We start from the raw sequence: 16,505 nt of genomic DNA, 5'->3' as shown, positions 1-16,505 counted from the left end.
TTTTTTTTAAAGTCTCTGCGTCTCGAAATATGAGTTTTTGAAAAACACCTACTCTTTTGGGGTATTTTTGATATTTTAAAATGATTTTTGACTAAAAAAATGAGAAAAACAAGTTTTTATGTCCCAAGTTTTTTGACCGTTTTTAACCGTTTTTATTTTTATCTTTTTTTCTCTAACAGATAAATAAAAAAAATTTATACTGTATATATAGATAAGGACAATATCTGTGCAAAATTTTGAATTACGATAACATAATGTTCTATACACGTTCTTACTTTTCATCTAGAGCAGGTAAAAATTTAACTTTATTGAGCATGCTGATAATATTACCTTTCATTTGATATATCACACATAACGGCACATTTCCTGCAAGCTACACAATGTTAAATTAAAAATCTTCAGAAATACCTCAAAACAACTGTGGAGTTCTGTTGCCCATGACCAGCCACCAGTGGAGGAAAAACCGTGATCTCATTTTGAAATTCTGATATGGTTGGCTTTAAAAAACCTCTAACTTTTTTTGTAGACATCGGAAAAATATGAAATAATAAACTTAAAACTTTTACATGATATAATATTCATTATAAGTTGTCATAGAAAAAATCGATTTAATGGTTTGAGAAGATACAAAAAATTGATTTTTTTGCTTTTTGATGAAAACTGATTGGGTTAAAAAAATTCTAGCTCATTTTGTAGATGTTGTAAAAACATGGTCGGTATAAATTTTTTAAGATGAAACAATAAACTTTCAGATGATATAAAATTTATTATAGGCTGTCATAAAAAAAATGAATTTAATGGTGTTAGAAGATAAAAAAAGACTGATTTTTTCACTTTTTTTCATGAAAAATTACGGGTTTCTAAAATTATTTTTAGACCTTTTACGCATTGTAAAAATTTAAGTATAGCTTGGTTATTTAAAAAAAAATAATTAACTTTTTAATGATGTAATTTTTTTGTAAGCTTTTGATATAAAAAAGTGATTTAACGAGTAAAGTAAAAAAAATATATTTTTTAACTTTTTCTTGTAAATAATGATTGGAAGCAAAAATTCCGTTTTTCCGTTTTTCTACAAAACATACAGATATAAATATGTAAGGTCTTAATCTTTAGCTTAAGTTATTTACCATAAAAATTACATATTTTCTTATAAATTTTTCTACAAGAAAGTTGACAAATAAATAATTTTTAGATGCAACCAATTTTTGTGCAACGGGAAAGCTACAAACCAACTTTAATGTATTCGGAGATCCTCAAGACTCATATCTAAGACCACATTTGTACAGCCATTCGACTACAAGTGATTGTATCTGTATCCTTTCATTTTCTTGACCAAAATTTGAACATTGATAGATATAACTTTGAGACAGTCAACCTTTAAGTTAGTCTAAGCTTCAAGTTAAACTCAGAAAATAATACCAGCTTTGACTGGTGTTGCTCCAAAGATGAAACCTTTCAATATCATGCAATATTTTACCCGGTAAAATTCACAAAACAATCTTTCTTGTTGACGTTTGGATTCCCTAGACACAAGACGCAACTATACTGTCATACCCTTACAATGTGTATGCATGTATATAGGTACCTATAAGAGTTCCCAATGATCAGGAAGTACACACAATCTTATATTGTCATAGTTGCCATCACTTCGATGAATTGAGCTTGTACTGGGTCGTTTACTTAACGAGTGAGGACATTCGACATTCTCCATGGAGGTTGATACCCAGTTCACCTGGTTCACCTACGCCGCACTGTTACTCTTTCCACTAACTCTCCCCGGTTGCCTGCTCTTCTCTCTCAAGGGTCTTTATCGAAGTTTAATCGATGTTTTATCTGTTTTAAGGATGCGAACGCTACTTTGTTCCGACAATAAATTGTTCGCATCAGATCCTTAAGTACATGTTTGTATCCTTTTGTTGTTTTTTTTTCTCAATTTTGTTTTTTTTTCTTATTGTCTGTCTTACATTGTTTTTATTATTTTTTTTAACTTTGCCTTTTGTTTTCCACTTGGAAAAATTATTTTGTATTTTTCTTTAGCTCCTTCCTCTACTAGTATAAAGACGAAAAGAATGTGCTATCTTTTCTATAAAGAAACAGGAGTATACAAGAAGCAAGCACACTTGCTATGTGGCATCCTACTGGCATCTTGTCCTTGTGTACGAGTGTACTTTTTAAATTAAGTCCTCTTCTCTTTGGAAAGTATTTTTTTTTTCTTTCTTTCTATTTAAGAAAAAAATTATTTTTTTGTGTGCTATTTCTTGCTCCTTTGGTGATCCTTTCAATTTTTCTTCTTCAAATTGATTTCGAAATCGATTGGGGAATTTCGTAGATAAATTGAATCTCCAAATAAATAGAAGTTAATTGAAGGCAAAGTTAAGTGGGTTGTGTTCTGATGGTAGAGATATGTAGTACCTTACAATAAATTAGTGCGAGGACTTTTGTATAGATGTTATAAGGATGTTGAATTTTTATAGGTAACAGTAGTGCTGTAAACAGTTTGTCACAACTTGTCAGTTGGTGAATGTTGGAGTGATTATCATAAAATTGTGTTGCTTCGGAAAGATTGGTGAGTTTATTTTTAGAGAAAATTAGATTTTGGACAGATAACTTAGAAAAATGATGCATTTTAATGACAGGAATATGTTTTCAATATTTATTTATTTTCTCATGCTTATCAATAGATTAATATTTGGCATTATGAATTAACCGAACGAAACCGTTAAAACCATTATACACTGTTTTTATTATTTTCAGGAGGAATTTTGCAAAATGCTAAATCGGCATCCGCCGTCGATGGTATCTAGGTTTAAGGCCCCCTTCAGCAATAGAATATCAATTTTTTGTAATATAAAAACACTAGATTCCTCCTTGTTTGGCCCCAACCTACACGTAATCCGTTAATAACACTTAATTTTTCTTTTATTTCAAAAGATGGTCTTTCGAAAAACACAAAAATCCTTAAATAAAATTTTAATGAAAAAGATAAATAAATTTTTTTTGGGTTTAAAAGTGCACTAACAATTTGCTCAGGCCAGTGAAAACTGTTTGAAAAAATATTTTTTTTTTTAAATTTTTTCTTTTGTCAATACCTAATTGTAGCTTTGCAAAACAAAAAGAAAGTGGTTGTCTGTAAAGTCGGTTTACGGACGATAATTTTACGTGATAACGTCATAAGAAAACAGGTTGCATGCTTTTGTTAAAAAAAATTATCTAAAAATGATTTATAAGATAAAACATCTTATAGTAAAGTACTTAGCCTGAAGTTTAAGACCTTACATATTTATATCTGTATGTTTTGTAGAACAATTCATAAAGCTATAATTAAATTTTACAGTGCTTAAAAGGTATAACAACAATTTATTGAAAACAATCAATTTTTTTATTACAAAAGTGAAAAAATCAAACTATTTTTCTTTTAACGGCATTAAATCCATTTTTTATACAACAACCTATAATAAATTTTATATCATCTGAAAGCTAATTATTTCACCTTTTATATGAGGCTTTAATCATATTTCTACAGTGTCTACAAAAAAGTAACATTTCAAATTCATCGGCAACAGATCTCCACATCTGTTTTGAGGTATTTCTGAAGATTTTTTATGTAGCATTGTGTTGCTTATAGTAAATGTATCGTTATGTGTGGTATATTAAATAAAAGGTAATATTATCAGCATGCTTGATTGAGTTAAAGTTTTTTTGCACAAATAAAGTCTTGCCTATTACACGGTGTAACACTCAAAATATACGCGGGCGGAGACCTACCACGTTTTGTAGAGCTAGTCGCACTGATTACGAAACGGTATTTAAAAAGTCCCTAACACCCCCAAAATCTGGAGTTAGGGGCTAAAAACTGGAGTGATTAGGAATCAGTTGAGGCAGTTTTCTGTGTGAGTAATTTTTTTTTTTTACAATTCACAGTCTGGACAAAAATTGCATAAAATGAGTTTTCAAATTTTTTTTTCGCCTATTTTAAACTTTGAAATCGATTATTTCAAAAACTATTAGTTTATAATATATTGATTTAAAAATTAGAATTAAATGCACAATTTTGCCTTTCGGAAATGGTATCATTTATTACTATAAGTGTTGCCGTAGTTTTTTAATAATTTTTTTTTATTTTGATAATTTTTTTTTAGAAAACCGCCCCTCCCACCTAAACGGGGGGAGGTAGACCCCCCTCCCAAAGAAAAAAAATGTTTGTATTGAGCTCCTCTATAAAATCCCGTTATCAAATCCTGGCGCCCAAGTTATCCTACTACGTGCCGAAATAACATTTTTCTTCTATACCTAAAAGTTCGAATTTCTGTATCTGGGTTGAAATCGAATTTTTTTTTTCTAAGCCAATTTTAAACTGATTTTCATAAAAAATACCTCCTTTGATTTGGAAATAAATATTATCTTAGAATATATTTTTAAAACAGCATGCTGTTGTGAAAATATATACTTTAATTTGATGTCGAAGTTGGATAAATGACGAAAAAAAATGCAATTTTTGAACTTTGACAGCTTATAAGGTGGTTTAACCGAGTGACATGTTTTATGCATTGCTAAAAAGGTATATTTATCTCCTATTAGAAACTGTAAAAAAATCGAAAATGGGTAAAAATTTGACGAAGCTAGATTTTTTTCAATGGGTGAAGGTCAAAAAGACCGTTTTTTGCCCCTAACTCCAGATTTTGGGGGTGTTGGGGACTTTTAAATACCGTTTCGTAATCAGTGCGACTAGCTCTACAAAACGTGATAGGTCTCCGCCCGCGTATATTTTAAAACCTCATTTTTGTAACATCGTGTCATCTATCTACAATATTATTTCTATTAACTTATCTGTTGAAAAAAAAAGATAAAAATAAAATACGGTTTAAAAAACCGAAAAAAAACTTGTTTCCCCCTTATTCTGTCAAAAATCATTTTAAAACACTAATTTTTTGCAAGAACATGGCCATAACTTATATGTCCTTTAAGTTTGAGATTTTTTGAAGGCTCCAAAAAATTGCTAGAAAAAAACACCCAAAAAAAGTATACACCCAAAAATTTATATTTAGAAAAAAATCCTAATTTTTTTTTTTTCATTATCTTTTGAATAGCTTTTTCCAAATTGTCAAAAAAAATTTCACCTACCAAATATCACTACTTCGTAAAAAATCTACCACATGTTTTATATTAAAAAAAAAAAAAAAAAAACAATTTATTACTTGGTTTAGAAATTTTCTAGAATTTTTTCAATACATGTGTTTTACCCCTATTTACCCTATTTAGTGATTGAATTTTTAAAAATCCTTAATTTGTATTCATCTTTAGGTTATTATTTTTCAAATAACCTATACAAGAATTTTTTATCTCCAATAGTTTATTTTTAATTTTTAATTGAAATTTATGCTAAAAATTTCAGGTGAAAGGGGAGAAAATGGCGTCACTTCTTTGTGGATGCTGCCATGGTTCATCGATTTATAAGACGTTATCACGTCATAAAAATGCGTAAATCTTATTCTTTATTTAAAATTGATGTTAAAAAATGTGAACTTCCGGTTCCTTGTACCAATGCATACAAAATTAATTTGAGCTAAATTTTTTAAACCAAAACCGTGAATATTTTAAAAAGTGTTTAAGTTACAAACTTATTGTTAGCATAAAAAAATTTTCATTTCAAAATAAGAAAAATAATTTTTTTTTCTCCACTAGCCTAAGCGAAGCGCAAGTGCTTCAAGTTTGGGCATCACAAAATTATAATAATATTTTATTTTAGTAGGCTGAATTCAGCCTTATTTTAGAGGAATTAAAAAAACTGATCCAGGCTATAAAAACGAAGTTTATCGAGTTCTCGAAACTGGATTTTTATTTGTATTTCTTTTTTAAGGTTGGGTTTTTCGCTAAAAAGCTACTTTTAACATTAATACTTTTTATAATTGATTCCGCAATGCTGTAATTCCCCCCTAAAATCATTAACATGCACAAAAACAAAAAACAAGTTAAAATTAATAGAAATTAAAAGTTTTCATTTCTAGTTAAGTGATGACAGACAGCAAAATGCTTATAATGTTTTTTAACTTAAACTAATTACAAAAAAAAAAAAGTTTTTTGTTAGCAATCACTATTCTCTGCTTAAATATACACACAGTTTATCTGATTTTCTGCCTTTGTTTGCATTCATTATGTGCTTAATGCAGGAGACAAGAAGGCTCGTACAGAAAAAAAATATCGTACCTTCTTAATTTATACTGAAATTGAACCCATTAACACGCCACAGTTAACAACTGTACATTCGTGAAACATAGTGGAAATATAAATTTCAAAGAAATTAACTTATGGCTAGGTAAAGCAATTAGTCACAATACGGACCAAGGGATTAACAAAGGCAGTCAGTTTTTTTTTTTTTTTTTAATAAAACAGAGGGGTACTCTATATAAGACCTTAAATGTTAAATTGTACAAAAATCAACACAAAATAGTAGGAGGCTCTACGTAAAAATAGAAACGTGTGCCTCTTAAAAAAAAAAAAAAAAATTGTAAACAGAAGGACCCACTAATTGTAGACCACCCAAAGTGTTTAGCACATTTCAAATTCGCTCCACAAACTCACAAAAATATTTCCTCGAATAAATTCATCATCGCTTAAGTACCATTGCCGGTTTTTTCGGCTATTTCTCCCCATTGTACATTAAAACGCAAATTTGCATGACAACCCTTGGACTATGCATAAAGGTGAAACAAAAAAAAAAAGTTAAAAAAACAGAAAAAAAACCTCATTACAAGGCACCAAAAGATTAATTACACCATAGCACGAAGCAACAAGAAAGGTAAAACCCTCAAACGAATGAAAATTCCGCACAAACTCAGAGAGAGAGCCAGGTTAATACACTTACACGACATTCCAGCGTCGCACTATGTGCCAATTTTCGCCATGTCCCGTATGTAATGCCGCAAAATATGTCCACTTAAGGTGAACATACAAAAAAAAAAAAAAAAAAAAAAAAAAAAAGAGGTGTGGGAGAGTGGGTGTATGCATGCACCAAAGTCCCCAAAGGACCTATAGTGTGCACCAGAGGGTGTATTCTGTACAATGTACAGTACATATACAAGTTGTATAGGCCTTGTAAATTCCGATTTTAATTACACCCCAATTATTATAATGTATTGTATATGGATTTTGTTGGAACTTATCTTCGAGCCAAAATCTCAACGTGAAATCGGTGTGTGTGCGGTCGCGGCCAAAAATAAGGCCAGCAACGATATGGTGACGTGGTGGTTAGTACAGTGGACGCCAGTGACGGTGCAGTGGAAAAAATGCTTTGGGGGGTTGAATGTTGAATGTTGCATGCTGCAAATGACCGCGACGTGCATATTACAGCGCGACCTGTTTGTAATTGTTCGCATGGGTTGCACAGGATCAAAACACGTTGACCCGAAAAGCTCTGTGTCAGGGCAAGGATTATGTGTACGTATATGTACCTAGCGAGATAGGAGCCGATTCAAAAGATAATAATGCACAAGTATTTTATATGTATATATTTTTTGATTTCAGGTTGTTTGGTGTTTTTATAATGCGCTTTCAGGATATCCGATCAAAATGAAAATAAATATATATGTATACGTATTATGTAATGAATGAATTCATTTTGTGACACAATGACGTTTGAATGACATTTTTTACTGATACTGTTATTTTTGTGTAATCTCTGGAGGTTGTCAGCAGATTGGTTTGGTGTTTTTCTTATTTATCGAAGCTTTGCATTCGTAAAACAAACAGTAATTCCTGGTATTTTTTTTTTTATTATTGTTTTTGTTTATTAAAGAGGTAAAGAGTATAAAGTAACGTTTAATATTTAATTTTTGTTTTATTGAAGTATTAAATGATTATTTTATTGGAAAAGGTAGGTGGCATTTATTAATTTTTAAAAGTGATTTTTAAGTGAATGGACATTTAAGAAAAAATCTCATTAAAATAAGGTAAGGGATGGGATTGCAATGCGGATTATTTCAATTCAATTTATTACATTTACTATGTGTACGTACATTTAATGCAAATTAATAGGTTTTATGTTATTGCCTCCTATTGTTCGGTTTATTATCATTTGTACAGAAGTAGAAGTTCCCATCATAATACTGAAGCATTCCAGTATAGATTTATTTCCTTGTCATCTTGGAATGCAATCAACAAAATATTAGTAGAACATTTTACTGAAAGTAACGGCGTTGGATATAGATTCACAGGACATAAATTCGTGATGGTCTAATGTCCTACTTCGGTGGGTCATAACTCCTTAATTTTGTTAAAATTTGTTGATTAGTGGAGTTATGTCCAAATGGAAATTTTTATTTTAAATGGTGTAAGCTCCAAATTTTAGCTCCGCAAAATGTTTGGTACCCTGAAAGTCTTGTTTTTTTTTTCAACTGAGCTAGAATTTTGAAAAAACAATGCAAAATTTGAACTTATATGCTATTTGGTAGAAACTTATTCGGTCGCCGCAAAAACTCATCTTGCTACAGTAAAGGAGTTGTTGGTTTCTCGTCTACAACTTTGCCAAGCTCTCCTTCTATGCCGTTTAATAAACCTGGTAAGATCTTCCTTGGATGTAACACCAGTTTGAGTATCTGTATTTTGAAATTCCCAAGTTGGCTTCTCATGGGTCCACTATGAAAATGGAATATATTTGTGGCAAATCGTACCTATAAAATGTTGTCATTTTACCTCATTCGTCTTCGAACCATGTCTTTTCACGAAATAACTCTGCTGAAAAAACTTAAGCAGATGAACATTGCTAAGCGATCCATTTATCAAAGATGATTCTGAGCAATGGTCGGTAACGGCCGTGTTCTTCAACAAAAGTAAAGCCATCATTCATCATTTTCGACCACAGAAACCAAGTCGAAATTTTAGACGTTTGCCTGTTTCACCCTATTTCGGACCTGAGAAATCGATTAGCATCATTAAAACAAGGTTTTTTGCCACAAAAACCAAAATATACTTTTCTGAAGGTTTGTGGGGTGCTGAGCTCGAATCCAAAGTCAGAAAAGTTTGATTGACCTCCGTCCTTAAGATATTACCGTTGTAAAACGGCATAAAAACGTCAAAAACAGCGCTGGTCAACCAAATTAGTCTTTTTTAGTCTACTTTTCTAAAGGTTTTTGGGGTGCTGAACCCGAACCCGAAATAAAAAAAAATTCTATTAGCCTCCGTTCTTGAAATATTACCGTTAGAAAATGCGAAATAAATTTTTTTTAATAAAGGTAGTTATTAAAATCTTGTTGACTAGTGACTTTAACTTTAGATTAAGTTAAGTTTGTTTTTGGCTTATTAACTTAAACTTATGATATTTCAATCAAAAAAAGTGATATCCGAAAGATTCAAAGATTTAAGGTTTTGGATGAAGAAATTCAAAATGTTATAGGCCCTGTTACAAATTTGTGAAAAATGAATAACCTCACATAAAAATATAGCCTCGAAAACGGCCAAATTTACGTTTTTTTGCATTTTAAAACGGTAATATTTCAAAATCAGAGGCCAATCAAATTTTTCTGACATCAGAATCGTGTTCTGCATTTTAAAAACCTTCCGAAAAGTATATTTTGGTTCTTGTGGCAAAAAAAAGTTCAATTTTGTTGACCAGTGAGTTTTTGGATTTATCGGTACGACTTCGAGCAAAGTTTTTTTCTGAAGTTTTTTTTCAATAATTTTCAGAATTTTTATTGTTATTAATTCTGCTCAAACGTTATTTACGACCAGCTTAAGACTATGTAAACAATTTCTAGCAATTTTTTTTTAAAAATTTAGTTATTTTTTTTTTTCTAATTCAAGAAATTATTATGTTTTAGCACAGTAATTTAAGCAATTTTTTCCGGCAAAGCGCTTTACAATCCAAATTCAAATTATGGTTCCATTTCTTTCCTTATACAAAAATTGCTTGATTCATTTTTCTTGTAGAAAGCGAAAAATTTGGAACTTCAATTTGGGCTTAAGGCGTATTTAGAGAATGATCCTGGTATTAGGTAAGTGAATTTTGAATGAAATTTCCAAAATAAAGACTATTTTTAACATTTTTTTTTTTACACGTAGTAATCAAAGTAATTTTGCCATCTGAACAACGTCTGTTTGGTCACCTAGTACAGGTATACCTTTATGTATATTTAGAATATTGCTACCCTAATTTGGTAAGAGTTAAAGGATATAGTCTCTGTAACATTCTTCACTTATTTACTACTTATCTTCTTGTCTTATTTTTATTTAATTTTGTTTGAGTAATTTTCCACTTAATTCAATAGTTGTCATGTTGTGTCAAAATGCATTATTTGTTGTTGCAACGACCAAAGTACAAATTTCCAGGTGTCAAGGACATTTATTTTTAAACAAAAAACGAACGCATATTATATGAGCTTGTGGGTATCTATGTAGCTATATCCTGCTCTGCTACTACTTGTGTACTCTTATACACCTGGCTTGAATATCAGACAGAACAAACATTGGCAATGCTTATGGAATAAAAACAGAAAGATAGACATTCGAGAGGGCAACATGCATGGAAGGAAGTTAAAGAAAATGATATCCTTCCAAGTTCCCATATACGAGTATAAGCAACCCCACTTTCACGTCGTCATCGTCGTCGTCGCTGTCGATTCATCTTTCTGTCTAACAAGTCCAGAGTCAATGGTGTTGATGACGGCTTCTATGGAAGGATCCAAGTGCTCTTGAATTGGTCTCTTGTGTGTGTCAAGCATATATTGATCCTGTTAAGAAACACATCCATTTGAAGACAAGGACTTTAACTCACCATGATGAGAAAAGAGAGATGATGAGTAAAGCCAAGCTCGAACGGAAGCTTTCATATATTTAGGTACTTTCGAAGTTGGGTTGGGTGTATACAGGTACTTGAAAGTGGAATGGGCCATATGAGCTCATCATGAGTATGAGTATGTTGTCTCACTTTTCCTCTGGTACCTAGCTAGGATGTGTATATGTTTTGTATACTTGATGTGATGCTGGAGATAGATTTCTCCATGAGAGAATATCCTTGCCTTTACCACCACCGAACTCTCTAATGAATGGTAAATATTGTTCTTGTTTGTTTGGAAATGTGGCCTCACATGTCTACAAGAGTGACCTGATTGATAAATTTCTTTTTTATATTTGTACGTACATAGGTAGAAATGTATCAACATCAACGTTTTTGTATCTGTACACACATCGAATGATGTTGATATGTGCATGGGAAAAGTCGTCTTTCAATGAGAAAAAGACGAAATAGAAACCGAAGATATGTATCTTTACCAACTCAATTTCAATTACAGTTTGGGAATTTATTTGGAAGTCACTCTCAACGGTAGCATATTGGCAATTGGCCTATTCTTTTTGAATTGAATTTTAAACCACATTTTGAAATTCGATTGGAGAACCATTTTAAATATTCAGATAGTAAAAGAAAGCAGCTTTACCTTTCAAAAAACACATTCCCGGTGTTATTTCATTCCACTAAGTATGTTAGTAAGTTAGATAGTACGACCAAAAATAACTCTCGATTCGTGGAGAAAGATTGGAAAGATCCTCGAAAACCGTATATTGTTATGATATCCTGTTATGCACTCGGGAGTATATCAATCACGCTCAAAAACCAGAAATATTTCATTTTTAAAATTTTAGTTCACCGTGGCGTATACGTACTATTGAAAATAATTCCTATAATTTTTTAAATTGTAATTAATTGTAGATATAACTGTAAATAACTTAAAATATTTGTTTGCTTAGTACTTTTAATATATTTAAATTGGCACAAAATGGCTGGCTCACTGATAAATTTAAAAGCCAATTTTTTTATTTTTAAAACAATTTTTTTAGGAAATTATTACCACATAATTTTTTGAGTCAAAAAACTTAACATTCTGCTTGAATATTGTTTGCCGACTATTTTTTTGTCTATCAGAAATTAAGTCCCCGTGTAGAAAAATCTCAAAAATCCATTTAAGTTGAATGGAATTGATCCAATTCGAGACGAGAACGAATTAATTTCATCCTTGTTTGTGACCTTTTCTTGAATAAACACATTGGAATCTTTGATCGCTTAGAATAATTACACTGGTTGGCAAAAAACAAAAAAAAGTTTGGAGCAAGAACTCTGTAAGGTGATTTTAATTAACTTTCAAGAGTGTGCTGAAACTGTTAGAAGATTTATTCCATCACGTCTAGTTTTTGAGCTCTGCTTATCACTATTTTCGCTATAAAGTTCCAAAAACTAATCTTGAATGAAATGTTTTTTTTTAATTTTTGATCTAAATATATAATTTTTCGTAATATTTTGCTTTTTTTTTATACAAATCAGGAATCCAAAACTGGAATTTACTTCAAATCTGCATCAAAAAACCATAAGTTCACTTAACCACTAGGATTTTGAGATATCGTTAATTTCTATACCAAATATCTTTTGGAAAAAAATAGTTTTGAAAAATAAAAAAAATTAACATATTTATGACGATAAAATATGGCTTTTGGAGATTGCATAAGTAGTTTTGCAGAAAAATAATTTAACGGTGATGAAATTCAACGCCAAAAGTACCAACAAAATGCGTTTTTGATATGTTAAAACCCTCTACTGCATACGAAGCCAAATATGGGTTTGTCTATTTCTCTGTCACAAAAAAATGGTAACGATTCAATACGATTCTTTGTGTTTCTGAGAACCCATAGAGATAGTTTTTTCGTGTGTCCGACACAAAATAAAGGTGTATTTTATGATCACAGGTGAGTCGATTTTGTTCCTTTACATTTTTATTTTGCTTGGAAGCTATGTTTTACTTCAGAAATGGAGCCCCTTCGCTTTTAGAGATATTTTTTTATGTTAACCCAATTTCCAGGGGCGTAACCACAAAAAATTTAGGGAGAGGGAGGCCCACCTATAATATTTTTCAATCATTTTATTACTTTTTAGTTTTTTTTTTAAGATCTGGGAGTGGGTGAAAATGTTGGAGCAAGGCTTACTTTGACAGTGGAAATAATGTGAACCAGAAAAAATATATATAACGGAAAAAACAAATTGCTTTTCTCGGTTCCATGGCTTAAAATGAGCCAAATTTGAATTAATTCTTAACCTTTTGTAATGCAATGTATTCATTTTACTTTATTTTGTTTTTAAATGATAAATATTTATCTTTTGATATTTTTAATTTTATTCTTTACATAATCTGAATAAATAAAATTAGTAAAATTTCTTACCCCTTAATGCATACGAAGCCAAATCTGGCTTATAAACAAATTTTTTAAACAAATTAATTTAAACAAATTTTTTTAATGTAAACCGTTTTGAAACAACCCAAAGAACCCATGTGTACGAAAGTACGTAAAAGTACCCAAAAATAGTACTAAAAGTACTTTTCTCACATCTACTTGGCAATGACGTACAATACATTCCACAAAATTAAAATGTCATAAAATTAATGAAACTAATATACAAATCTACTATACACTTAGTCTTATGACTAAAATAAATCACTACAAATTATTACTTCAAATATAAAGGTTGTGTTTTAATTATTAAAGAAGTTGGAAATTTTTACATTTACAGTTTTTGCTATTTTTTAATAAAAGTAGACGTTAACATTGGTCCTTCGAGCCTTTTTTAAGAACAATTAACAAACATTTATAAACATTTAATAAACATTTAAACAAAATAGTGTGTGCTGTGTGTGCAAATATAAAAAAAAAAAAAAGAAAAAAGAACAAATTAACAAATTCGCTAATTAATTTAAATTGCATTGACAATAATCGTTTAAATAAAGTGAATATCGAACTTTTTCTTAATATCTAATTATAAATAACTTAAAAATATCTTAAAGATAAAATAAAAAAAAAAAAAAAAATCCGTGCGCGCTATAATTGCAATCGTCAGCGGAGCCCCACCAACAACATAATTTCTTGAATAAGACGGCAGCAGCAGCAGACAAATCCGTAAGTCTTGCACATTTACTTTTTTATTTGATATATCTTCTGGATTTTCTGAAAATTAAATATATAAATTTTAACAAATAAATATGGCTGAGAATAAAAACTTCAAATACGGTGAATTACAAAAGGGTATTTTAAGTAAAGTAATTAAAGATCTCACCAACTTTAAAAAAGCACCGAAATAACGAAGGGTTCCGGCATATGCTTCAGGTCGTCTAGCGAAGTTAGAAGACGACATGGTGACATCTAAAAAGTACCACGAAGCCATCATCGGTGCCGGTATGCTAGAGGAGAATCTGAAAAAGGAGGAGTTAGTGGTTGTTTATGACCAGATATTTGACATTTACCTCGAGTATAGGGCAGAGTTGGTGGACGCAATGGCAAAATCAACACCAGTCAGTGGGGCGTCTTCAAGTGGGGGTACTCTACCATCAACAGGGCAAACGTCATCGGGGATCCGACTTCCACGCATCGATCTACCAAAATTTGACGGGTCGTATGTTACGTGGCGTGGTTTCCATGATCGATTCCTAGCTCTCGTTCATAATAACAAGGCTTTAGATGAGATCGATAAACTGCATTTTTTGCAGTCCTGCTTAATTGGAGATGCCAATCGGTTTCTGCAGAACATATCGGTGGAAGCAGCTAATTACCAGAAGGCGTGGGAGCTTTTAGAGGAGCGTTATGACCACAAGCGCATTTTGGTGCATATTCAAATATAAAATTTGTTTGGTCAACCTTCTCAAACTCGAGAAACTGCTTCTGGTCTGCAAGAACTTTTGTACACCACAAGAAAATGCTACCTCGCTCTTGAGAATATGGACGTTCCGGTGTCTACCTGGGACACAGTCTTGATTTGGTTCATTGTCCAGAAACTCCCCAGCACAACTCAAAAACTGTGGGAAGAGAAGTTAGGGAATCGAAAAGAGTTGCCAAAATTTAAAGAACTTACCGAGTTTTTGGAGACACGTTTCCGGACTCTTGAGGTTGTGGGCCAACAGGAACTTGGTCCAGCAGGCAGAAACAAGAACGAGCAACCCGTCAACAGCAAGCCGCGTTTCCAGCCTGCGAGATCGAAGAGTTTCCTTGTGAAACAATCAGCCAAGCAGCCTTTCCAAGCCAGTACCGAAGACGAACACTGTGGAGCAGTTGGTATGCAAGCTATGCAACCAGGAGAAGCACTCGTTGAAGAGATGTCAGCAGTTCCTGAATATGGACAATGTGCGACGAAGAGATGTCGTTCGTAGGTTAAAGGTCTGCGAAAATTGCCTTTCTTACAGACACTCTCTCCACGAATGTCCCAGTTCCAAAGCATTTTTTAATTTTTTCGTCCGCTAATATTAATTCATGCAGTAGAGGGTTAATATTCAAATATTTCGAAAACTTGACGTGCCAGTGAAATTTTGACTTCGGATTCATAATTAGCACAGAAGAGTTTATTTTGGTTTAAGCTCTATTTTCGTTGCCGACCAGTGTTATTGTTCAAAAATTTCAAGGAAATATAAAGTAAAGTCCACGATTGGATCGCACGTTCTTGCTCTTGTGGATCAATATTCCTACATATTTTATGTTTTGGTTTAATTGTCAGAAAAAAAGGAAAGAACAAAAAATCTAGTACAAAAAAAAATATTTTTTTTTAAATTTATTTAAAAACTTTTTTTTTTTTTAAACTGGAAATATTATCCTTCAGAATGATAATATGAGAATTCGAAAAAAATGGATCAGCTTGTCAGTCTGTTAGGATGTCTACGTGTCCAAGTATGGACTTACAGTCAAAACTGATGGGTCTATTCAATTCATGGTAGGTATGGGGCGGTTTGTTGGATTTAATATTTTTGGAGCAAAAAAAAAAACCCGGTAACTCTGTCATATATACCAATTTTGAACCAATTTAATTTTCTCAAAAACGGCTGCCAGAATTTTGAATGAAAAATTCAAATATAAGCTTTAAAACATTTATTAAGTTAGAAAAGTTTTTTTTTTTAAATACTTTATTAACAGAACCCATAAGACAGTTTTTTCCAAATTCCTTACGATATCCCAACTAACTGCTTCAATTTGAACCATTTTTGGCAAACCCTTCCTATTGCTAGAATATATAAATTAAAATTTTCAAAAAAAAAAAAAATTAAAATTTTCAAAAACCCAACCAAACCCAAAATGACTACAAAATGGCATTTCTTCCAACTTTATTTTAAAAATTGCTTTTCAAAAAATCATTTATGAAAAAAAAATATTTTTTGTTTTTAAGGGTTTTTGAATATTCATTTCTGTTTTCTGCCCCCTTCGGGTAGGGGAAAAGAAAGAATATACCCGAGGTAGGCATGCCTGTCGTAAGAGGCGACTAAAATCCACCCTCCGTATACTGAGAATGACGTATACAAAATATGGAATGAATAAAACAGAAAGATATAATACCCCAGGTGGCAATTCAGATTTTCTGGAAAATCCACCCTCTTCGGAGGTCGGCTCTAAGGATTCTGGGGAGAGCCAATTATTCCAATTCGAACACTTGATAAATCCGTTTTCAAGAAAACCCATGATAACTCGATCACCACCACCAACATCGAGTGTATCCG

At 31.6% G+C, this 16,505-nt stretch overlaps 1 long non-coding RNA gene across 1 annotated transcript; it reads right to left on the bottom strand.

Moving 5' to 3' along the window:
* Nucleotides 1-14,053: 14,053 nt before the first annotated feature.
* LOC129915694 (uncharacterized) lies at nt 14,054-14,957 on the bottom strand. The gene is made up of 3 exons (XR_008772353.1): nt 14,879-14,957; nt 14,274-14,822; nt 14,054-14,222 (listed from the first exon to the last, which is right to left on the bottom strand). It is a non-coding gene; the product is annotated as an uncharacterized LOC129915694 (long non-coding RNA).
* Between the last annotated feature and the right edge of the window lie 1,548 nt (nt 14,958-16,505).

Source organism: Episyrphus balteatus, chromosome 3 (assembly GCF_945859705.1).
Source record: "Episyrphus balteatus chromosome 3, idEpiBalt1.1, whole genome shotgun sequence".
Classification (NCBI taxonomy): domain Eukaryota; kingdom Metazoa; phylum Arthropoda; class Insecta; order Diptera; family Syrphidae; genus Episyrphus; species Episyrphus balteatus.
Note: the sequence above shows the minus strand (reverse complement) of the source record. Positions and strands in the feature narration are given on the sequence as shown.